This window comes from Rhinopithecus roxellana, chromosome 3 (genome assembly GCF_007565055.1).
Source record: "Rhinopithecus roxellana isolate Shanxi Qingling chromosome 3, ASM756505v1, whole genome shotgun sequence".
Lineage (NCBI taxonomy): Eukaryota > Metazoa > Chordata > Mammalia > Primates > Cercopithecidae > Rhinopithecus > Rhinopithecus roxellana.
This window is the reverse complement of record NC_044551.1, coordinates 168951687-168965485: the sequence shown is the minus strand read 5'-3', so window position 1 is coordinate 168965485 and position 13799 is coordinate 168951687. Positions and strand designations below refer to the sequence as shown.

General features: G+C 46.2%; 1 pseudogene across 1 annotated transcript; it reads right to left on the bottom strand.

Annotated features, from left to right (window-relative positions):
- Positions 1–1966: 1966 nt before the first annotated feature.
- On the bottom strand, positions 1967–2987 carry LOC104670153 (annotated as a pseudogene). Its single transcript, XR_749101.2, has one exon. The product of XR_749101.2 is annotated as a glyceraldehyde-3-phosphate dehydrogenase pseudogene (transcript).
- Positions 2988–13799: the final 10812 nt, after the last annotated feature.

Here is a 13799-nt window from a genome sequence, read left to right as displayed (position 1 = left end):
TGCAAAATGGGGATAATACAGGCTCTTTGTGGGGCATCAGCAGCTGGGCTCATGGCAAGCGGTGTTATTGCCCAGGCTTTCTGCAGAGAGGTGTTGGTGATCTCTTATGATGGAGTCAGATCCTCAGGAGACCCTCTGGGATGCACTGAGTGGATACAGAGGCGCTCCTCAAACTGGAGATCATGCTCAATGCAGATTCCAGTTGAGGACCTCTTGGAGATACCAGTGCTGTCAGGCCGTGCCCCTACTTTGAGTTGCAAGGAGAAATAGCAATCTTCATCCAGGAGGACTTTAAACTTCCTGTCATTCTCAACTTCTCAACCACATCTGCTGATGTTCAGAACTGCTTGGGAAGCACAGACGCCTGGCTTTGCCAATAGGCCTACTGAATTAGTATTTCCCGGGGGGGCCCATGGAATCTGAGATTTCTCAAAGCTTCTTTGGGGCTGGGAGACACTGGTTAAGAGAATCCCGTAGAGACTAAAGAAAGACCTAAGATTTGGAGAGGTCTTTCGAGTCCCCTCTTTGAGTCCCTTCTCTGCCACTGTGTGGCCTCGGAGAGAATATTTTCCCTCTCTGGGACTCAGTTTCCCCATCTTGACAAGATGGGGTGGAAGAGATGTCCGCCACCTATCTCCTGTCCAGTACTTCCGTTCTGAGACTCTGTGAGCCCCGGCTTTCCTGGCCTGCTCCCCATTTCCAATTGGCCGTGGCATTTTTGTGACTCAGGGGGGCAGGCCCAGCAGCCAGGAGGTGGGGAGCTGAGGGCGGGGAGCCAGGTTTTCCGCCCCACTGCCACTGGAGCCGGGCGCCCCGCTCAGGCTATTGTACTCACGGGAGGTCTTAGCTGGCAAGGCCGCCAGCCTGACTGCTCAGGCGCCAGGGCTGTTTCATTATTTCATCAAAGTTCATTATGCTGGGGAGGAGACCAGTAATAAAACATGATTACAAGTGTCTCCAATGAGCACTTAAAGACATAATTCGGGGTGTACATTCTGCTGCATCCCTGCTTGTGGTCACATAACGCTAGGAGATTTGCACCTCTGATATATGCCAGTCTTCGTGTTAATTGAAGTGAAAAAAAAAAAAAAAAACACCCAGAGAACTTGATTCAATTTGTCTCTGGACTGAGTTTGTTGTTTTATATGGAGGAATGATTTGCCAGTTTTGAAAACACACAGTTAATTATGTGTGCAAAAGGCAGGTACAGTGACACAGGAGACACCGAGGGACTGAATGGCAGCCAAGCATATCAGATATCAATGGCAAAGCACTTGGGGAGAAACGGCTTTTCTTTCTTTCTTTCTCTCTCTCTCTCTCTCTCTCTCCCTCCCTCCCTCCCTCCCTCCCTCCCTCCCTCCCTCCCTCCCTCCCTCCTCTCCTCTCTCTCTCTCTCTCTCTCTCTCTCTCTTTCTTTCTTTCTTTCTTTCTTTCTTTCTTTCTTTCTTTCTTTCTTTCTTTCTTTCTTTCTTTCTTTCTTTCTTTTCTCTGTCCCCTCCCCATCCCACCTCTCATCTTTATGAAAGAGTAGCTGGTGATCAATGCCGGGAAGGTCAGAGACGATACTTTACATGCCAGAGCTAACACAAAAGGGTCTTCTGCCCTGTCCCAGGTCATTCATCTGAAGGGATTGCCAGGGTGCTGGGGCAGTGTTGTCCTCTCATCCTCTGAGGATAAAGCTTTGATTGACACTGACTAGTGAATTTGAGTCCAGTTGCTCAGGATGTAGATTGGAGACCTGTGGATTGTTTTTTTTGTTTGTTTGTTTGTTTGTTTTGTTTTGGTTTTTTTTGACTGAGTACAGGAGACTTTACTGATGGTACACGACAAGATGGGGCACCCTAGGCCCCTCCCTCTTCAGGGGGTCTGCGTGGAAACTGTGAGGAGGGGAGATTCTGACTGTGGTGGGGACTGAGTGTGGCAGGGACTCCCCAACAGTGAGAGTCTCTCTCTTCCTCTCGTGCTCTCACTGGGGCTGGTGGTCAGGGGGTCTTAACTCCTTGGAGGCCATGTGGGCCATGAAGTTCACCACCCTGTTGCTGTAGCCAAATGCATTGTCATACCAGGAAATGAGCTTGACAAAGTGGCCGTTGAGGGCAATACCAGCCCCAGCATCAAAGGTGGAAGAGTGGGGGTTACTGTTGAAGTCGGAGGAGACAACCTGGTGCTCAGTGTAGCCCAGGATGCCCTTGAGGGGGCACTCCGACACCCGCTTTGCCACCTTCTTGATGTCATTGTATGTGGCAGGCTCCAGACGGCAGGTCAGGTCCATGACCAACACATTAGCAGTGGGGACATGGAATCCCATGCAGGTGAACGTCCCATTCAGCTCAGGGATGACCTTGCCCACAGCCTTGGCAATGCCAGCAGAGGCAGGGATGATGTTCTGGACAGCCCCACGGCCATTACGCCGTGGGGCCATCTACAATCTTCTGGGTGGCAGTGATAGCGTGGACTGTGGTCATGAGTCCTTCCATGATACCAAAGTTGTCATGGATGACCTTGGTCAGGGGCGCTAAGCAGTTGGTGGTGCGGGAGGCATTGCTGACGATCTTGAGGCTGTTGTCATACGTCTTATGGTTCACTTCCATCACAAACTTGGGGGCATTAGCAGAGGGGGCAGAGATGATGACCCTTTTGGCTCCTCCCCGCAAGTGAGCTCCAACCTTCTCCATGGTGGTGAAGACACCAATGGACTCCACAGTGTACTGAGTGCCAGCATTGCCCCATTTGATTTTGGAGGGATCTCGCTCCTGGAAGATGGTGATGGGATGTCCACTGATGACAAGCTTCCCGTTCTCAGTTTTGACGGTGCCATGGAATTTGCCATGGGTGGAATCATACTGGAACATGTAGACCATGTAGTTGAGGTCAATGAAGGGGTCACTGATGGTGACAATATCCACTTTACCAGAGTTAAAAGCAGCCTTGGTGACCAGGTGTTCAATACGACCAGATCCATTGTCTCTGGCCTTCGCCTTCACCATGGTGTCTCAGGGATGTGGCTGGCGATGCATGAAATGTGGCTGCCTGTTGAACAGGAGGAGCAGAGTGCTCCTGTGGATTGTTCTTGTGGGTGTATATTGCATAGAATTTTCCTGAGCTGTGGCTGTGTGAGCCCAGACAAGCCACATCCCTTTCTGGGTCTCAGTGCTGCATCTAAGATCACACCCAGGCTCCAGCCCCGGACAGCATGGCCCAGGTGAGGGGCTGAGGCTGAGTATCAGCCCTGGCTTCAGCCCTGACTCCCCCAGTGCCCAGAGGTCAGGTCCTTCCCCTCTGTGGGTCATGGAAAATGCCCACACTTACTACATTTTTCATGAAACAGAAAGGTTGGGCTAGACAGTGCCACCCAAATTTGCCTAATTTTAAGACTTATATGAGAAACTTGTTAAAAACTGATTTTTCCAGCATTACACCAAGAATGGCAGGTTAAAATCTCCTGGGAGAGGCCATGGAATTAGCACTCAATAAATCTTCCAGGTGATCCATGGCAGTCTTAACAATCTTTTAGATGTGAGACATTCATATCGTAGATCTTTGACAGAGTATACATGGGTAATAATAAAGCGTTTCCATCCACTTTGCCCCCATGCCCCCAGCCTCTTGGTTCCCATCCCTAATCACAAAATTAGTGACTCTCTGTGTGTGTACATTGTGTGTGTGTGTGTATTCTTCCAGCAAAATCTGTGATACACAGGCCAGTATGTGCGTATGTATATATTTTTTATCCCCTTCTCTTTTTTATGTAGATAATACCTACTATGCATGCTGTTCTGTGTTTTGCCTTTTCTTTCATTCAATACATCTTGGAGATATTTTCATATCAGTTAATAAAGGCAGTGGTGGGCTAGAGTCAACAGAGATGAATCTTTTCTCAAGTCCAAGTTCAGTGACCTCATGTTGGTTGCTTGAAGTTGAGTATGGTGGAAGTATTAAAACCACAAGCAAATGCTGCAGTCAGAGTTAACCCCAATCCAGCCTCTCCAATCAGAGAACTGGATGTTAAACATTTACCAGCACTCCACTACATATAGTACTCTCTTTTTTATTTTATTGTATTCTATTTCATTTCATTTCATTTCATTTCATTTCATTTCATTTCATTTCATTTCATTTCATTTCATTTCATTTCATGTTTGTGGCAAGAATACAAGAATACAAGAGATTTACCCTCTTCACATTTTTTTAGTGGCTGTGTAGTAATCTATTGTATAGATGAACAATAGTTTATTTAATCAACCCCCTGTTGATGGACATTTAGGTTGTTTCTGATCCTCTGCCAATGCAAACAATGCTGAAAGAAGCAGTTTTGTACCTACATCACTTCACATGTGTACATGATTAAGAAACATTCCTAGAAGTGGCCTGACTGGGTCAAAAGCCTGTGCCTTTGTTGTTTTGAGTGGTATTGCCACATTGCCTCTGAGAGGCGGGAACCATGCCCATTCCACAGCAACAGATGAGATGCACCGCTGCTCTCACACCCTCCACGTTATCAACTTTTAGCTATCTCCACCAAGCTAATGTGCATTTCCTCATGACGATGAGGCTGAGCATTTTTTCACATATTTAAGAGCAATTTGCAATCCGTTTTCTGTGTGACTCAGTGATTCTTTTGATTAGGAAAGTTTGGAAAAGTCAGACTAACCTAATCTTGTTTTTTCCCCCTTACAAATGGGAACCCTAAGGCCTTGACAGGCATAAGGAGTTAATCAAGACCTCCCTGTCCCATGAGTGATGGCAGAGAAAGGATTAAAACTGGGAGTTGTGGCTCCTTAAAATCAAACGGGGTGCTAGGTAAGCAAGTCAACAATCCAGTGAATCTGTAGTTAAATATTCTGTCAAGTGTTACAAAATGAACTACAGTGGTGGCCCACAGGCTAGATGTGGCCTGCAGACATTGTTTATTTTAGCTTCATAGTGTTTTTTTTTTTTTTTAAATTTTAATTTAAAATAGTTGACAAATTTAAAAACAAGAAGATTTGACTTTTTTTTTTTTTTGAGACAGGGTCTTGCTGTCTTGTCCAGCCTGGAGTGCAGTGGTATGATCTCGGCTCACTGCAACCTCCACCTCCCAGGCTCAAGCAGTCCTTCCAGCTCAGACTCCCAAGTAGCTGGGATCACAGGTGCACACACCACTATGTCTGGATAATTTTTGGTATTTTTAGTAGAGACAGGGTTTTGCCATGTTTGGTCCCAAACTCCTGAGTTCAAGCAATCCACCCGCCTCAGCCTCCCAAAGTGCTGGGATTACAGGCATGAGCCACCATGCCTGGCCCATAAACTATCTTTACTTCTGATCTCTTGTGGGAAAAATAAACAGAAGAAGATGTAGCACTACTGGACTGAATACTCCAGCGGCAGCAGCCATCTGGGTGTGGGTGGCAGCTGCTTCCCTGGACAGACACACAAGCTCTGGTTCACTGCACTTCTCACCACTCTGTAGCGGCTTTCACTAAGCTGTGCCACCACCACTTGTCCTCTGTCGTGAGGTATCACACTTGTGTTATAACTAAGAGGGAAATGAAATATTTCTTGTATCTACTGCCTATCAAAAGAGGACGACAAAACCTAGACCCAGACAGTTGTATCCTTAAAGACAAATCTCAGGGGCATTTTTTTAAGCAAAGAGCATTCCTATGTGTTTAACATGTAGAAATGAATGAATGAAGCAAGCATCTATATAGATGACAACTTATAGAATATGAAATTCACTATAGTAAGAACCCATCAGCTTCCATCATTAATATTGTCTGCCTAATCTGAAGTATTTGGTTTTGGGGAATTTTCATACTCTGGTCTCAAAAACCAGCAAGGGTCTTTCACGGAGGTGACTCTAGAATTTCTTTCTAGGAGGGTTTTAGAAATGAGCAGCTGAATGAGTGTAGGGGTTGGAGGAATTGTCTTATACTTATTATGTATGCATGCTGATTTTACCTGGATTTTCTTTTTATCAAGGATGGCTTGGGGAAGATGTTGGAGATGGGGAGGGGGAATACCTTAAGGCTCCTGAGGCACCTCATCATTTTTTTTTGTGTCTCCATCTCTGATACCTGTGAACCTGTCTTTGGCCAGTATCTTGCACAGAGAAATGTCCATGGACTTGAGACATCAGAAGCTGCTGTCCCAATAGCCCAGAGTGTGGTTCAGATGCTCCCTGGTCTCTCTGGCCTTGCTCTGAGCTCCCTGGTGACATGTAGGAACACCGCTCATCTCCCGTCCCCAGCCGGGATGAGGCTTAACACCATAGGGCTCAGCCAGGCCTCCCAGGGCTGAGCATGGGCATGATGGTGGTGAGCCAGCATCTGGGACCCTTCTTCCACACATAGAAAATGTTCAGTGGCTCAAAGGGCAACGAGAGGATGCTGCGTCCGGGTGGGCTGGGTTAAAGCATGTGCTTGGGGCAAATAAGTGGTACCACTCAAAACATTTGAATCAAACCTGCATGACTAAAAGAAGGCGCTGAAAAAAGCCAAGAAGATTAGAAATGTCTGTTGAGGGAAATTGTAGAAATTCTTATATTCTGAAGGGAGGAGAGCCCCGCTTAGAGGCCTCCCATGGCTCACACATGACTTGATGGTCATTCAGCTAGATTTCCAGTGGATGTCCGGGTGGGGGTGCAGAGCTGCCTTCCCTCCTTGCTCAAGGATCCCCCAGCACCCCCCCACACACTGGCTGATTGCATCACACTCTCTGTAACCTGTGTTCTCTCTCCAGGTAGCCCAGCAGTGGGGGCATTTAGAGAAGGGCAGGATGCCTCTGCTTATGCTAGGCAGGCCAAGGGAGCTCCGGGTGGGAGTGGGATGGAGCAGGAAGGGCCATGAAGGAACTTCTGGGGGAGGCAAATGTTCTATATCACGGAAGGGTCTGGGCTTAGCAGTGTTTGCATTCATCAACACTCATAGGATGGTAACACTTAAGATTGTGCAATTCACTATGTATAAACTCATCTCAAGAAAAGAAACTAAGCAAATGTTGAGCTCTGATGAATGACACAGATGGACACACGCATGCGGAAGTGTTGAGAGGCAAAGTATACTGGTGTTAATGACTTTGAAATGCATCAAAAAGAACATGAGTGAATGGAGAGATGGAAAGATAAGCAGGTAAGTAATAAAACAAGTAGAGTAAAATGTTAATGGTAGAATCTAGGTATTTAGTGTTCACTGTACAATTCTTTCAACTTTTCTGTATGCTCAACATTTTTTATAATGCTGGCGAGAACTGTGAATTAGGAGTCTAGTGCTAAGACAATAGGAAGTAGTGGGGACTGCAGTGAACTCGGGGGCAAAGGTCTCTCCTACTTGGCTCTAATTGTTACTGGCGTGTGATTACAGGTTTTGTGTTGCCAGATATTCTCATTTTTACATGACGTCTTCTGATGTTTAAATGTCAAGAATCAATTTATGCCAATGACCAAGAGAAATATTTGCAGGGGGACTCCAGTGTGTTACTTCTGCCACAAAGCAAAGCTAATTTGGAGCACATGTTTTGTGATCAGACTGTCTTCTGGTCCTGGCACCAACTCCCTCCGGCAGTGAGGCCTTGGGCAGGCATCTCACCTCTTGGTGCCTCTTTTTTCATCTGTAAAATGGAGCTAAAAATGGAGCCTATATCAGTAGACTAAAGCGAACCTTAAATGTGGTAATACTAGCTTAGCACAGTGTCTGGCATACAATAGGCATTTAATGTAACTGTTGTTGCATCATTGGTTATTGGTTTTCTGGAAATATACACCAGGAGATTTCTTCATGACCCTTCCCAGTCTATCCCACCCCCAGCTCCCTGCTTCACTTTTTAATGTTACCAGCCTACAGTCATTTGGTTTTGGGGGTCATGGCATATGGCAAAGAAAGGAAAGGCAGAGAGAGGAAACAGTCTCACTACTGGATAGAGGCAAAGGAACCCAGGTCAATTTTCCTTGCCTCATGGACCAACTCTTCCCAACGGGAGCCAGTTTCTGGCCCTCCGGATGCATTCTGCACTGCTCCCTGATACCCGAGGACACCATCAAACGCCTTTCACAGCATGCCTTTGCTTGTGCTTCACCTTTTATCTGGGATGCTCCTCCACCTGCCAACTCCTACTCCTTTCTAGAGTTAATTTGAACGACGTTCTGGCAAGGTGAGCAAATGGTAAACCTGGCCTGCAAGCAACATGTAATCAATGTTTCTCAGTTAATGAGGTAATGGATGATCAGATGAAGCTTTTTTTTTTTTCTGTCTTGGCACCTAACTCAGTGTTTGGCACATAGTAGGTAGATGATAAATGAGTGTTAGGTAGATATACACTTGTAATCTCTGTGACCTGTGACAGATTGATTACACTGGAAACATGTATTTGCTTTCTTTGTTATCAAATTCTTGATTCCTAGAATCATATAAAGATGTAGAATTGAACACAAGTCAAAAGATCTGACTCTAAGGTTTGACTTTTGCCTGCTATGTGTGATCTTGGGCCAGCCACCTAATCTCTCCAAGCTCTTGGTTTTCCTTTTCTGCAAATTAGAGACAAATTCTAAGTGAAGTAACTCAAGAATAGAAAACCAAACATCATATGTTCTCATTCATAAATGGGAACTAAGCTATGAGGATGCAAAGGCTTAAGAATAACACAGTGGACTCTGGGGACTCAGGGGGAAAGGGTGGGAAGGGGGTGAGGGATAAAAGACCACAAATAAGGTGCAGTGTATACTGCCTGGGTGATGGGTACACCAAAATTTCACATATCACCACTAAAGAACTTACACATGTAACCAATACCACCGATTCCCCAATAACCCATGGAAATAAAAAATAAAATAAAAGGGGGAAAAATAAGACCTCAAGGAACTGCAATAACCAGCAAAAGAACATAGGCAAGGAGTGGAAAAGCTGATAAAGTCACTTGCCCAAGATCTCTTTTTCCCTCCAGAAAACATAACATTCAAGGTGGTACCGCTTTATCATAGCAGCGACTTGAGTCTCAGTTGTATGAACTTAAAACTGGAATAAAATGATGTGGATTTGAAGCCTGGCTCAGCTGTGAGCCCTGGGTCCCTTAACTTTCATAAGCTTCAACTTCCTTATTAGCAAATGAGGCATAATAGTTATTTTTTTATAGAGGTCACACAAATTAGATAAGATAATGTGTCTGAAAGCACAGTGTGAACTGAACAGGAGTGTGCAGCTCTAAGATGTTATTACGGTAGTGATGAGCTCCCCTTCATTGCCCCGCCTTAGGTCCAGCCACCATTGTTCTTTTTTTTTTTTTTTTGACACAGTCTCGCTCTGTCACCCAGGCTGGAGTGCAATGGCATGATCTCGGCTCACTGCAACCTCTGCCTCCCGGGTTCAAGTGATTCTCCTGCCTCAGCTTCCTGAGTAGCTGGGATTATAGGCACCCACCACCAAGCCCAACTAATTTTTGTACTTTTAGTAGAGATGGGGTTTTACCATGTTGGTCAGGTTGGTCTTGAACTCCTGACCTCAGATGATCTACCTGCCTTGGCCTGCCAAGGTGCTGGGGTTACAGGCATGAGCCACCGCGCCCAGCCACCATTGTTCTTATCTGGATTCTTGCAACAGCCTCTTTCTGTTCTTTTTCTACTTCCACTTTTGTCCCGTTTCCAATTCAATTTCTCCATTTCAGTCAAAAGGGTCTGATCACATCACCTTCTTCAGGAGCCTCTGTGGCCTTCTGGAAAGGCTGTCCTATCTGGACCTGCCTTCCTTGCCCGCCTGGCCCTTACTGACCCCCTCTGCACCCCTGCTTCCCTCTTGCTGTGAGAGGCCTGGCCTCAGTTGCTTTAGACCTTGTGCATGTGCTTCTGTTTGCCTCCAACACTCCCCCCTCCCTCCCTCAGGACAAGGACTGCGTCCTGTGACTGTATCCCCCAGAGCCTAGCACTGGGCCTGGCAGGTAGTAAACACAAAGCAACATTCATTCAGTGAATGAACGAAATCCTTAAGGAGCATTCACATGATGGCAGGCTCAGGGCTCAGGGCATTAAGATGCATTATCTCATGCATAGATATTTCTACTGTTATAATAACTTTATTACAACATTACAGTAAGTAATACATAAATAAATAATTTTTGGCCCTAAAGGGAACAAGACCTCTTGCATTTCATTTTGTAGAAAGTCTACATGTCCGTAATACTTTCCTTGTTGCTGGAGAAAATTTTATGATTTTTTTTTTTTTTTTTTGAGACGGAGTCTCGCTCTGTGGCCCAGGCTGGAGTGCAGTGGCCGGATCTCAGCTCACTGCAAGCTCCGCCTCCCGGGTTCACACCATTCTCCTGCCTCAGCCTCCCGAGTAGCTGGGACTACAGGCGCCCGCCACCTCGCCCGGCTAGCTTTTTGTATTTTTTAGTAGAGACGAGGTTTCACCGTGTTAGCCAGGATGGTCTCGATCTCCTGACCTCGTGATCCGCCCGTCTCGGCCTCCCAAAGTGCTGGGATTACAGGCTTGAGCCACTGCGCCCGGCCAATTTTATGATTTTTAAAAATAGTTTGTTGCCTTTTTATGACCATAAGCATGAATACATCCATGGTCCTTCATTTTCCCCTTGGCGAGAAGAGATGGGCTGTGCCTCAGATCTAATGTACCTCTGTCCATCCGATACCATAATCCCACCAGCAAGCTACCGGGAACCCATAAAAACTTCACATAAGGGGAAAGCCTCAGAACCCTGTTGATTGATTCAGTGGAGGTGGCTTCCAATTTCACTGCTTCTCACAGCCAGGTGACTTCTAAGACTCCTTGTACCTGGATGACTTCCAGGTTTGTCATGTGAGTGTTTTAGTAGGTCAATGAGATCATTTTAAAAACTTTCTTCCTATTCTTTCCATGATCATCCCACAGCACCCCACTCTGACACAAGCCCATCTAACACCTTGGGGGAGGAAGACTTGGTATCGGTGAACTTAAAGCAACGTTAGACTTGCACATGAATCCCAGTGCCACTATTTACTGCCTGTGTGAACTTGAGCAAGTGATTTTATCTCTCTGTGCCTCACTTCCCTCACCTATAAAACAGAACAAATTTTTAACCTTGGGGGTGCTGTGAAAGTTGGGTGCATCAAAGGTGCCAAGTATCTAACATCACCCCAGAGGCCGATATCAGGTATCAGGCACCAGGTACTGGTACCAGGGACATGTGCTCAGGTGCTTTCATGCACCTCATGACTTCTGGCAAGGAGAGGGAGAGGGTTTTGCCCAAGGGCCAACTTTGATGGGGTGACGAGTCTATGTTTTGTCAAGTTTTCTGGGACCACATTTGGTCTCATGAGGAAGAAGGACAGCAATCTCTCTGCCAAGGTGGACGGGAGGATGAGCAGTGGTTGCTGAGTCCACACCGGCCCTGAGTTTTCAAAAGGAGACCCTTTAAACACCTTCAGAGAAAGCATTTCTTCCCCCCGTTTAAATTCCCTCCAAAGCCTGGGAGGAATGAGGGCCACCGCTTAGGAAAATGAACGTTCCTTAATCAAGGTCAGAGGTTCAAAGCAGGGAAAGTGGTGGGTCAGAGAGACTGGACACCAATAGAGCCCGAGGCATCACCGTTAGGGGCAGCGTGGAAGCTGACTGAGCCCAGATGAACGCATCTGCTGGCTGAGGCAAGTGCCTGGTGCATGGTGGAGGTGGCTTTGCATGAGTCTTACAGGTGCTGCCTCCATGGTCACTGTGTCCCACCTGGTGCAGAGCGGGGCCAGGGAGGGTCTGTTGCTTGGTGGGCCCTCTTGGAGATGAGGAGGTAAGGAACACTTTGAAGCAGGGTGAAGACATTGAGTAAAACTAAACATCGATGACAATTTTCTTTCCATCTTGAGTTGAGCAAATTCTTGGGAGCTTTTTTGACTACTATTTTCCTGTGAGATTATGAACTACAAATTCAGAGGAATGGAAGTGAAATGTCTCTGATTCATTTACAGTTGGGTCAGCAAAATGGGCATTGGTCGGGAAGAGACCGCCCAGGAAGTTATGTAAGCTTCCTCCTGGAACCGGGAATCCTCATTCCAGCCAAGCTTAACAAAATCAGCAGGGGGCCGCGCTTCGATTCTAAAGATAGAGCGGGAATGGGGGTTGGGGAATTCCCATCCCTCCCCATCATTTTTCTGGTCTTAATTACACAAATCCCACTCCAGCTCCCTGCACTCCGGAAACAAATTCTAATTCACAGTAACCGAAGGAAGACCACAATCTATATTCCAATGTGCCTTATCTCAGTAATTTCAGAAGAGAAGTGAAAAAAAAATGAGATTCAGAACAACTATTTGTCTAGTAAACAGCAGCCACCACCCCCTTCATTTCCTGCAAAGAAAGCTCTGTTGCAGCTAATCCATGCTGGCTCCACTCAGAACACATTATCATTTTTATCGGCCTCATAAATCGCCTTTCTAGATTACACAAAAATATACATTGCCCCACTGTAATTATTCCAGACCCCCCTTCTCCCTTTTCGTTTTGATCCCAGGTAAACCCAGTCATTACCCACATCAGTGTGGCTTCCCAAAACGTCAAGATTAAAACGGACCAGGGAGACTTACGAAAGACTGAGTCAGCCGAGCAATTTGAACCAATAAATATCAAAGTCGTGTCTAAGCAGAGAACAATTCATTTGATACCACATCTGTCAACAGGATGGTGGAGGATTTTCCTTCCTGGGCCATGCCCTAATGGCCCAACTTGCCTTCTTCCTGGTGCTGTAGAGAAGCGGGGTTTGGTCTTACTGGAGGATGGTGCCCCGTGCCCAGGACAGGACTTGGTGCCCAGACCAGGGGGGTTTAGAGGTTGAGCTGCCTGCCCTCCAGCTGCTATCAAAATGCCCTGCTCCAATGCCTCAGCTGGGCAAGCGCACTCTGCAATTAGCAATTCTTTTTTATTGGTTGATGTGGGCTTCTGGCCAAGAGGAGTTGGGATTGAATCAATATTCCCTTTATTATGTCATCGCAGGCAAATGAATTATGAAAACAAAAGCTCAATATGAAGCTGCCAATGCTAATTACTGGGTAGGATGCAGAGTCACAATAAACAAAGGGTACTCTGTCCGGGTGGGAGGAGTGAGAGCTGCCTCCTGGCTAGGTCTGGGGACTTCAAGGCCCATCCTCCCTTGTCCCCCTCAAGGCCTAGTCTCCCAGAGGGAAGTTGGAAAGGATCTAGCTTGGTCCCCATGCGTCTAAAAATCTTGGAATGCCAGTATTTAAACCTACACAACCCAATTTAAAGAAGCATTTATTGAGCACCTACTGGATACCAGGCATTGCATTTTCCACATACTGCCACCGTCATTATTTATTGCTGTCTCCAGAGTCTGGTGGTAAAGACGGTAAGAGGGTATCGCTTTAGGAACAGACACACCTGTCTTTGGATCTCAGCTCAGATGGTATTTATTATGGAAACTTGGCCTCTCTGAGCCTCAGTTTTCTCATCTATAAAATGAAAATAATAATATGCATGTCACAGAGCCCCAGGAGAATTAACTGAGAAAATATGTGCCAAATGGTTGGCACAAAGTAGTCAATAAATGTTAGTCATTCTTCCTGTCCTCCTCTTCCTCTTCCTTCTCATCTTCCTCCTTTTCCTTATCCAACTTTTTCTCCTCCTTCTTCTTCATCGTATAATCATCATCATCACTCAGTGAGCTTCCCTAGTACCCAGAGCTGGGCTCACTTACACATTGTTAACTGATTTTATGAATGAGTGAATGAGAGGAAAGAAGAAAGGAGATCAGGATTGGCAATGTGGAGGTGATACAAGATAATTCACATCAGAGTCTTGGACCCCAGAGCTGACAGCTTAATGAGGGGACAGACA